Below are 12,460 nucleotides of genomic sequence, written 5' to 3' on the forward strand. Positions count from 1 at the left end.
TCAAAGTTCGGTTACCTAGCATTTTATCCTAGGTAACCGAACATTACACTGTACGACCAAAACCTCCATTAACGAGCGAGTTCGGTAACCTGCATGTTTGGAAAACGTAACCGAACTACACTTTCAGGTGTGTTCGGTTATATGTTCTTGACATATGGTAATCGAACTGGCCCAAATCTACATAAAAAATTCATTTTTTTGAAAGTTTGGAGCAATTCAACCAACATTATCTAAGTTTGAAGCATACCTGGGTACCCAAATACCCTTCCTCCGGTTGTGGTTGGTAAAATCCATCGTTTTTCATGTTTTCCTTCTTCGTCTTCTCTAACTTTACTCTCTCAATAATTCTACTTCTTTAAAAAAAAGAAACCATCTGATATTTTAATCTCACTAATTATCTTTAACTTAATCATCTCACTAATCATTACACTAACTATTATTAACACTAATTAATCATCACCCAAAATTAATCAGGAGTGTAATTTAGGTATTAATATAAATATCTAGATAACGGGTGACCTAGATTTACTTCTAATGTCTTTACCCAAAATAAAATCATGATCCCAAAAAAACCATGGTCCCAAAAAATCGTTCTAATTGACTGTAGGGTAAGCCGAAAGGTGTTTCATCATGTACCTAACTAAAAGAAACCTAAGTAGAAGTCTGTCTGTATTTTTAAGCTTGTTTAGTCTTTCTATAGTGGAGTATAGCTTTCAACAAAAAAACGGATTAATATGACGATGATGGTGCTCACTTATTTTTTTAAAGTCAAGGTGTTTGAAATTCAGAGTGTTGGCCAAATGGAATTCATTTTCGTTTTAGGTAGGAATCCTTTCCAACCAAGCATTAACAACTCCATTCCATACATAGGTAGAATTTGTAATAATGTCGTTGGTCCTATAATTTGACCAAAAGGTGAAACTGCACATCAAGGTGACCGAGTGTGTTTCATTTTCATCAAAGAATGCATGTTGGGGCAAAGAAAATTACCTTTACACTTCCTTGAGGAGATGTGAACTCTCTCGAAAACGGTAAAAAAAAAAGTCAGTGCGTCTGCCGGGAGTCGAACCCGGGTCTATTGCTTGGAAGGCAATTATCCTAACCGTTGGACTACAAACGCTTGTTGTTTGGGATGGCTCTTTTTATCTAAGTATACGTGGAGTGAAACATATCTCCAAGATGTGCGGTTCCCGAAATTTGGTTTGATATGATAATGAGATAGCGTTTAAATGATCAGCAATCAAAAGTTTCAGTAGGATGTAAATTGTTGGTCACATAAAAATTCGATCACAATGAAAATATTTGTTATCTAACAATATTGGTTTTGGACACTGCTCACTAGGCATATCTTGAGTTATATTAGTATGTAAATGTTAAATATATAGTATAAGTTTTAGTATGGGACACTCTAAACTCGTACATTGATATGTGAACAAGTTCATTCAGCAAGCTCATGAGAAAATTTTGACATAAGAAGTTTTGGTCACCAGGCACAGTTTGGATTAACTTCGAGCCACGGAATAATTTACGGTCAAAAATTACAATAGCACATTCTTGTCAATATAGAGATTTTGATTTATGACTATAATAATGGCACGCATTCTAATTTTTGGGTTCACGTACTATTTCTCTGGTGAAAAATAAAATAAAATCGGGTTTGTAAGTGAATTTGAATTGTTTACCATATAAAGATTATTATGGTATACTTACGGTCTATAGTAAATTTTGGATCATATGATATACTTTATAGGTTAAATATTTTGAATCACGGTTTATTTTTTTTGGATTGCTAGATAAGTAATTCCATAATAACCCGAGATAACTTAGTAAAGCGTGAGAGAACGTTTGTAAACAGATGTTGCATGTGCAAGCAAGAATTAAATATCGTCAAGCACTTGTTCTTACATTGTAAAGTAGCACACTCTATATGGGACGTCTTTAAGAATGGTTTTTATGTGCAAGACCTCCGGGAGATGACATATATATAGGATGCTTTCAAAGATGGAGATAAAATAGACTTCTCAAGGGGTGAAAATTTCATCTAGAATATCCTATTTTATGCCATTTGTTGGAATATCTGGAAAGAGCGCAATCTTCGAATGTTTATTGTATAGGCAAAGGAGAAAGACGCCCAGAAGATCATACTAGACATTGACCCTCCAAGGCTCTTAGCAATACCAGATTTGAAATGTTAGTTTTCAAATGGGAAAATGTAGTCTAGAAATAATCGCATGTTGCTTTAATTTTGCGCCCTTAGGCCATTATGGTTCTAAGATTATGTATAACTTGTGATACTTGATTCATTTATATATATATATATATATATATATATATATAATTCTATCGTTTTTATTGATATAAAACAATTACCGTAGTTTTCAAATTCTTCACTGGAGGATTTCTGAATGGGGGGGAGGGGTAAAAAATAATAATTCAATAAACAAAAAACAAACCACATAACCTGATATTCGCACCTGTGCTCGCTACCATATGCGGTCCATTTTTCGTCGATGCCTGACCAAACTATCGTTACTTCGGTTGTTGGTTGTAAAATTAACTAGAATCACCTCTAGCCATGCGAATCGATGAAAAGCATATAAAAAGATAGTAATAAATCGAGGTTGTAAAATTAACCAGAATCACCTCTAGCCATGCGAATCGATGAAAAGCATATAAAAATATAGTAATAAATCGAAAGAGATTAAAGAATGATAACTTTCTGAACATAAGAGTTATTGTACCTATACACCCATAGTCAGCTAGGTTGAAATCGTTAGTGACTAGTATATTAAGCAGCAATCGAATGCTGCATTACTACAAAACGTAATCCAGAGTCCCGCTCTAATGAAGTAACATATGTATTTTCGACAAGTTTAATAATCTATGATTGAATATCGTTGTATCAATATTAGGAAAGCAATAACTCTCTTCCTGATCGAAATCAAACCCAATAATATAGCAAACCCTAAAAACTAAAAAAAGACTAAACACCAACCGATTTTTTCAAACTTTTTTAATAACAGGGTTAGGGGAACAAATGAGGTGTTTAGGTACTTGCGAATGTCAATAACAAATAGTATAAATGAAAATTTCCTTACCTAAAAAAACTGGAGATTAATACGTGCATTCATCACTCCATTAAACGTTTCCTCTCGGCTTCTCCATTTCTCTATATTCTTACTGTAAATAAAACCACTAATTGGATTGTGTTGGGAAAAACCAAATGTACATATTTGGACTTAGGTGGCGGACTAAATTACTTGGACTTGGCGGACTAAACCCAATGAATGTGATTGACTAAATATTGAACTTTATTTGATTAAGGGATAATTTACTAACTGTTGTAGGGCCTACGACTCATAGATGTGCGACCCAACTAGATACCTAGGATTTACCTTTATCTGTATATAAAGAACATTATACCTATGTAATATCTAATGCCTCTTTTATCAATAAGAATTTTCTCTATTTCCCCGTATCTAGGTTTTGTTACTTCAAAACGTTATCATGCACGAAGCTATACCGCAGAGCTATATTGGATCGATTATTTTTTTTTCTTTTCTACATGGATGATTTACATCAACGCATGTCGTCAATCTAATGTCGAAATTGCTGAAATTAAATCAGCTAAGTTGGATCTATTTTCTCCAATTTATTTTTGTTTTTGATTTTGGCAAATCCATTAATCAACCGAGTGATTACATTTTGTAATATATTTTTGTGTTTGTTTGTGTTGTGAATGATTGTGTGAAATTCGTTGGTTGTAATCCTCTGAAAAGAGGAGGAAGAAAATAATAATAATAATAATAATAATCATTATGTTCCGAGGAGAATCCTTCTCTGCCGTGGGAGAAGATTGCTTCTGTTCCGAGGGGAAAGCAAAGTTGTGGAAGAAAAATCTCCGGTTCAATCCAACGCGACCGGATCCAGTTCAACCAACCCGGTCCAATCCAACGGTTTGATCCAACCGGTGCAATCCACCCAACTCGGTCCGGTCCATTCCATCCCGATATGTCATGTTCTGACCCCGTTCCAGCCGTGGCATGTTCTGTTTTTGAGTTGTGCGCGACCAAGGCTGTTACAGTTCTGTATATATACATCGGGAACTAATATAAGAGGTATGTAACTAATGTAATGTGAGTTTTTACATTGAATACCTGCTGGACTTATTTATTTATTTTTTAGAACATGCTTAGTTCTGAGTTTTTTTTCTTAAGATAAGTCCATAAACGGTAAATTTAAATTATGCGTGTTGATCTCGATCATTAAGAATTTTGGTCTTAATGTTATTTTGTTCTCTTGAACATGATATCAGTTATAGTTGAATGGTGTCTTTTATTCAATTGGTTGTACCAACTCGATTCAAATATATTTACTTGGGGTTTAGAAGTACTTGAACACCATTACTGCGTACTTGATATTTTCTTCCCAAAATTTGAATGTTCGTGGAATGTAATCCACTTGCTCAACTACTAATCTGTCAGTAGTTTCAAAACATACATTCAAATAAAAACACATGCATTCCAATTTTTGTGGAAGAACTCACAAAAGATAGTATGAGTCAGAAAATTTCCATTTCTCTACTTCATCCATGATACTAACGAACCAGTATATGTTGAAGTATGACAACAAGAGAATTATCTTTAGTAATATATCAACCTAAAGTAAGTGGTTGACATGTGTAATGAGATTCTCTTGGCCTGTTGAGATAAAGAAATTTTTCAGATTAAGCTAAATGCAGCAAAAATTGAAAATGGAAAGAACTACGAAGTAATGAGGGTTAAACGTACCGACTCATATAAAGCATGTGAAAAGGGACATATGAAAACACGAGGGTACCCAAATATACCTCAATCTAAACTTTTCCACCTATAAGTCCTTACTCCGAAAGTGATTGTCTATAGACTGAGTCGAGACAATACAACTAATCAGTTCACACTTCGTGTGATCGTCTACGGATACGAGATCGAGACAATACGAAAACAAGATAACTTGTGTGATTGACTATGGATACAAGATCGAGACAATACAACAACAAATTATGTTTACTTGATAATAGGTTCGGACTTAACCAAATCTATCAAGTAAAATAGGAATTAACGTTTGTGCGATTTACTTTAAATTATAATAAACACAATTAGAGTTGCGGAATATAAAAGTAAATGACACAACAAGATTTTGTTAACGAGGAAACCGCAAATGCAGAAAAACCCCGGGACCTAGTCCAGAATTGAAATACTCTCAGAATTAAGCCGCTATACAAAATTAAACCAACTTCGTATAGTTGAGATCAACCAACTAAACCTATAGTGCAACTAGTTTCCTCAATATCCCTGCGCCTCCAACTTGTTAATAAGTCACGCACTTGGAAAAATTCCTTTGGTTCGTATTCCAAACAGTAAAGGAACAACAAATCTGTTCGGTAACAACTCTTTTCAAACAACGTGATATGACTCTGACAAAGGCTCTTCCGTTTAATCGATAAACTCCTTTGTCGGGTCCTTAGATCAATCTCTCAACAATCACCGAAGTAATTGTTAGACTATGCAATCAATACTATTAATCACAAAGAAGTGTATTGATGCCGATCTACTCAAATAATCAATCCAATCTATCACAAAGATAAACCGATTATAGTTGGATCCCTTTCCAGCCGAAACAAGTATTGTGCACACCAAAGATTATGAACCCAAAAAGTCTTCTTGTCTTCAAATCTTATTTAATCTTCAATCAGCACTTGCACACAATCAACTTGAATCTCTTGTGATCAATCACACACAGAACAGAGTTTGTTAACGTTGGATTATTACAAGACGTCTTTAGATCTACAAACAGTCTAAAGATCTCCGTCGAAACTTCGATCTAGTTTGATTGAATCTTATATCAGAAGAGAATATTTTCAAACATAAACAAACTAGGTGCAATAAAAGTTCAACAACCGTTAGTCAATCAAATCAATCGAAAACTAATAATAAACCGCAATTATCTAGTTTCCCAGCAACGTCACTAATAGAGCTTCTCAATCCTAAAGAAGTCTTTAAACTGAGCGTCCGTAAGAGATTTCGCCTAATTAGGTTACTTTCCTCTCCTAATAGGTGACTCCACCAGTAACAAGACAACTAGGTAGTTTTGCTGGCTCTGAGGATTAGTTTGTTAGAAATGCAAACTTCAATATTTATAGACAAGGAAGTTTGGACACCAAGGAATTTCCAAAACCGAATATTCTCAAAGATATGCAATAAACACAAAATCGGTTTTCATAATTCCTGGAAATGCATTGTTCAAATATTGACCGAAATCCCATAGAAAAATCTATAATCAGTAAATGCACATTACTAATTATTATTTTCTAAAGATATGCATTTAATTGTTGGAGATTAAATAGCATATAAACCTAGCATTTTTAGGGGAAACTCAAAAGGAATTAGGGGCCAACAATAAAAACAAAAAAGGTCACCCAAACCTAAGTTGAGTTCACCCCTTATCTTTTTTTTCGTAATGGCAAAATTGCCCTTCAATAATCGGAGGTTAAATAAGAATTCAGTAGTTAGTGTTACGAGAATTATTTGAGTTTTTTTTTCCTTACATTTACGAATTTTGGTGCTAACATAATCGGTAGTAAATTGTGTTAATTTAACTTCTGAATGTATATCGGCCCCAAAATGAGATTTTTCCAAAATCCTATAATTTCGAACTTTGGTACTACCATAATCGGTAGTAAATGGTGTTACTTTAACCTCTGAATATATTCAGTTTTCGAATTTTAGTACTACCATAATCGGTAGTTAATTTAACTTCCGAATGTATATTGGCCCCAAAATGAGATTTTGCCAAAATCCTAAAATTTTCGAACTTTGGTACTACCATAATCGGTAGAAAATGGTGTTATCTTAACCTCTGAACATATTCAGTTTTTGAATTTTAGTACTACCATAATCGATAGTTAATTGTGTTAATTTAACTTCCGAATGTGTATCGGCCCCAAAATGATATTTTGCCAAAATCCTAAATTTTTTGAACTTTGGTACTACCATAATCGGTAGTAAATGGTGTTACTTTAACCTCTGAATATATTCAGTTTTCGAATTTTAGTATTTCCATAATCGGTAGTTAATTTAACTTCCGAATGTATATTGGCCCCAAAATGAGATTTAGCCAAAATCCTAGAATTTTCGAACTTTGGTATTACCATAATCGGTAGTAAATGGTGTTACTTTAACCTCCAAATATATTCAGTTTTAGAATTTTAGTACAACCATAATTGGTAGTTAATTGTGTTAATTTAACATCCGAATGTGTATTGTCCCCGAAATGAGATTTTGCCAAAATCCTTCAGTTTTTGAATTTTGGTACTGCCATAATCGGTAGTCAATTATGTTCATTATCTACCGATTGTGTTTAATTTTAGTACAGAAAAATTGAAGCAGTAGCAGAAACACAATCAGTAGATAACAATTAATTTACCTACCGATTATGGTTGTTGTTCTTTAGAAATGAAGAACATCAACCATAATCGGTAGGTAAAATAGATTATTATCTACCGATTATGTTTCTGCTACTGTAAATACAAGAACATAAACCATAATCAGTAGATAAATTGATTGTTATCTACCGATTATGTTCCTGCTAATGCAAATCTTAGAAAATTTTCCGATCAAATTTTTGATTTCAAGCAATCAAATCCTAATTTTGGATCACAACTACTATCATATATTCGTTTTGTTTATTTAGCTCGAATTTTCTTTTTTGATGTTCTAAGTTTCAACTTTAAGGTTAATGAATTTTGAGTTTTAATTTTAAACAATCAATCATAAAATTGGTTTGATCGACGTCTTTGGTTTCAATCAAAATTAAAACCATGAAAAAAAGTTTGATGAGTAGAAAAAAGAAGAGGAGGAGGATATGAAATTAAAGGATATAGGTTTAGATTTAGTATAAAGGTGAAGGACAACATAGACAATTTCTATTTTCAAGACACCCCTTAACACTCTTCAGTAGATGGGAATAACAAAAGTGGCCCCTAATTCCTTTTGAGTGGCCCCTAAAAATGCTAGGCATATAAAAACTAAGAAACCTTAATTAAAATATTCTCAATTTATTTCGATCCTGGGATTCTCCTTTAGCTATTAAGGAATATCTTTGAACAATTAATGATAAGAGTTACTGCACATGTTCAAAGTATGTCGACATCTTTACTTTGCAAGTCCTTTTTCATACTTACAAATCTTGGAAACGATTTGCCACACTTCCAAACAAGTTTAGAATTGGTTTGTCTGAATTCCAAAAACTATGTGATTGATTATCCTATCAAATCACCAATTATGGGTTTCACGGTTCTACCAAAACAAGTTCGGTTCTAACTCCGTGTGAGTACTGTGCATAGTCACGCTAGTTACCAAAATTCGGTTGATTAGGTATTAGGATCGGTTCCCCACAACTTATGGTAACTACTTGTATTCGGTTGCTCATGTCCATAGGATCGCTTCCCCCAAAACTAAAAACTTGTTGCACCCCTTACAAGGATCGATTCCCTCTTGTAAATTTGTTGCACCTCTTACTAGGATCGGTTCCCCAATGACTAGATAAAAGTTGCTATTTACAAGGCATCGATCATACCATCTTGAGTGATTACTTAATATCAGTTTCACTAATAAAAGTCATACCAATACATAAGTCAGGCCATGTGAATAATTTTACCAGGATACATAAACAAGTTTATGAGCGATTATACTAAACACACATATTGGTAATTCAAAATAGAGTTGCAATGAATAACAATACCAATAAGCCTAACGATTTCCCTTTAGATTCACAAAACAAGTTTATGAACTTACTTCCTTTAAACGAATGTAAAACATTGTTTCCTAGGATGAAATCTTCACTCATACCCATACATAATCACAATAGCGTTCATATGATCATGTCGATGTCTTATATACAAAGTTTAATGGTTAAGCAATAAACCTCGTATTGTATTCCTTAATACTATTGTTGGTACAAAAATATTTACCCCAACACTCTTCGACATGTGTGTAGATGGATTGAATCTCCTTCGTAGATCAACTTCTTCCAAAAATTGTTGATGAAAATGCTAAAGTCAGAGGGAGTTCTCAAGCAGGTGAGTTGTGGAGAAAAAGAATAGAAATTGTGTACCTTTGAGTTGGATTTTAGCCTCTATTTATAGGCCTAAAACCCTAATTTGGTTCCATAATAACCCTAGATTTTTAGTTATCCAGAATAACTACCAAGATTTGTACTTATCCTTTAAGATTCTTATCTATCTTGAAAGATCCTTATATATCTTGTCAAGATTTGAGTTTATCTTGGAAGATCCTTATTATCTTCACAAGATTTGTGTATATCCCCACAACATTTGTATTTATCTTGAAAGATCCATGTATATCTCTTTAAGATTTGTATCTATCTTGGAAGATCCTTGTCATCTTCCAAGATTTGTGTCTATCTCAAAATGACTTCTACAATAAGTCATTTGGGCTTCTATAATAAGCTAGACGGGGCTTCCATAATAAGCCATGTGGGTTTCCTCAATAAACCCACCGGTCTCCACAATAAACCGTATTGGGCTTCCATAATAAGTCATGTGGGTTTCCTCAATAAACCCACCGGTTTCCATAATAAACCGTATTTTACCGATATCAAATAGCTTGTGCGGTACGCAAGTACACTATTTTAATAGGGTACAAACAACTATGTCTAACTAGAGTTTCATACACAACTTCGCAGTTATGTTTTCAATATGCACGACTTGAAAGATACTTTAGGGAATGAAACAGTTCATGTCAAATATTACTAACCTCGAGAGGAAGGATGATTTTATCGTTGTAGCTCCATACTTCTTCACATTCTTCAAGTCTTCATGTAATACTTGTAAGTCTCATATCCTAACACTTTAAAGCTAACCTATACGAAGTTGACTCTAGTATATAATCAAGCGACTCTTTAAATGAGTTTTGATTCACTAAAATATGACAACCAAACTTGACATACCAACGCTTAGTGGGTTCAATCGAGCAATGCTCTAACAACATACATATCACGAGAGAAAGATGTACTTTTTTCCCGGTAGTAATGACACCAAAGTACAGGTATCTACTGAACATGAGATGAAGCTAAGATGTAATTCTAGCTTATACCAAAGAGTTTGGAATTGATCTGCTTACTGGTATTTGTACAAGCAATGTAATGTGGGTATCATAGTAGCAACCTATTTCCATGAGAAGGTCATATTTTAGACATCAACTGTAATGACGAGAAGAACTTTGCCTGGCTAGTTGACTATTTATTTGAACTAAATCTAATGTCTGCGCTTATGGAATGGAAAGTACATCATTCCCACGAGACATAAATTAAGTACATCACTTGATATATATCTGGATGGAAAATTTATGACACCCCCCCCCCCCTGAAATGTAACATATATTCATTATAAAATACTTGAGTTAAATCTCACTTTTGTTACCAATAAGGCCACACCACTTATTTAATATCTCAAGACTCTATGTATAACAGATAGTGGTTTCCCTCCCACCAGCTTAAGGAATATAAACTAGTGTTTGAAGTATTTCCTTATAATGTGACTACGAGGATTGGATCATCGAGCGAAGCACAACTCAAAATTTGTTTTCAAGATTCCACAGAAACCCATGCAAGTGGATATCATGTGGAAACTCACAGTGATGATAATGTAATTGACTGCATCTTTTATAGTCCCTAATGTATTTGGAAGGAAACATATTTTAGAGAAACTAATGAGTCAATCTAGTGAAATATAAATCACTATAGTATTTGGATTATTGAATCCATATTGACTTCGACGATGAAATGTTGGGAACATACAGGCTTTCGGCATAACCGTAAAGCCACTTTGGTTGTGACACGATGATCGTTTTGAAAGGACTCATACGAACATCATTTTAGATGAGTGAACAAAAACGAGACAAAGATTGACAGAATGCGAAAATGATGGCATATCTATCAATAAGTGTTTTCTAAAGTACTAGATGCACACCCCCCTATTGCTTTTAAGTAAGAAAGCATATCACTCATTTCACAAAGTCTTCTGTAAAACAGGATTGCGACCATCCTAAGATACAAATGATAAAAATCCATATTACAAAGAAAACAAGGTGAAATTTAGAAAAATATTCATGCAGAATGCGAACCATTAAAGTGACTTATGGCTCTGGTGAATGTTTTGACATTTTGGACTAGTTATAGTTCCCAAGAAATTTGCGTTGGAAAACTACTAGCACATATTTTACATGCAAGGGCTCACCACCCTTGTAAATACTAGCGAGTGTACATCAAAAGGACTTGATGATTATTGCATGTTTAATAGGATAAATGCAGAGCATCCTATACCTCATGGTATCGCAAAGGATATCATCAAAGGTTACAGATGATGTCTAAGGCATAGGTTAGCGGTACCAACCTACCTTTTATTGCTTTGGAGATATGCAATATTAACGCATCTTTACTATATTAATTTTAGAACCCAATATTAGTCAACCTTTTCTGTGTACCAGTTGGTAACTGGATATAAGCCTGACATTCGTGTCCTTACGCATTTTTGGTTGCACTATACATGTACCATTACGAGTCTACATCGTACTATGGTGGATCACGAAATCGATTAAGTAGTTATGTTGGATATTTACTCCGAACAATTATCCGCGTTTTAAAATCTTTGGTAGGAGATCTCTTACTAGATTTGCGGGTTGTCATTTTAATGAGATAGTCTTCCCATCGTTAGGGGGAGATAAGAAAAAATATTTTCGAAGGGAACGACAGCATGGTTTTTAAAAGCGTATGCTTCGCTTCAATTTATTTTCAGAAACGCTCTGAAGCGTACTTATGAAGCGTTCTAACTGTGAAGCGTGTAGTCAATGATTTTGACCAAAGTCAGAAGCGCAAAATGGTCAAACTTCAAGAAATAATGTTCTAAAAATTAAAAAAGAATGGTGGAATTCAAACCTAACACCTCATGTGTCGTATGTGAATGCTCAACCACTATTCTACATGGTTATGTAGAATAATATTTGGCTACATTTTATACTTATAAATATTTTCATACTTATTTATAATATATGAAATTTTATATTTTATGATTCACCGCCAACCATGAAGCGCCGCTTCACGCTTCAATAGATAAAGAGTCACACTCCGCTTCACAATTTCAATACCTTGAACGACAGGAATTGTCGTGGTGTGTTCCCTATGTGTCTCATATTGATTTTTGTACTCCACAAATGTAAATGTGAAGTGACAAAGAATAATCGATTTCAGAAAGTGCACTGATATCGACAACGTGACAAGATCACACTTACCAGCTGCAAATATTCCTGCAAGGTTATAAATCCTCAGTATGCGGTACACCATAGAAGATGGAGAGACCACCAGGTTCGATTAATACTCACCTAGAAAGGAAGTAGATCAGTAA

The 12,460-nt window shown here is 34.1% G+C and overlaps 1 non-coding gene across 1 annotated transcript; it reads right to left on the reverse strand.

The window, feature by feature from the left end:
* Positions 1 to 1,048: 1,048 nt before the first annotated feature.
* On the reverse strand, positions 1,049 to 1,120 carry TRNAG-UCC. The gene has a single exon. It is a non-coding gene; the product is annotated as a tRNA-Gly (tRNA).
* Positions 1,121 to 12,460: the final 11,340 nt, after the last annotated feature.

This window comes from Papaver somniferum, chromosome 3 (assembly GCF_003573695.1).
Source record: "Papaver somniferum cultivar HN1 chromosome 3, ASM357369v1, whole genome shotgun sequence".
Lineage (NCBI taxonomy): Eukaryota > Viridiplantae > Streptophyta > Magnoliopsida > Ranunculales > Papaveraceae > Papaver > Papaver somniferum.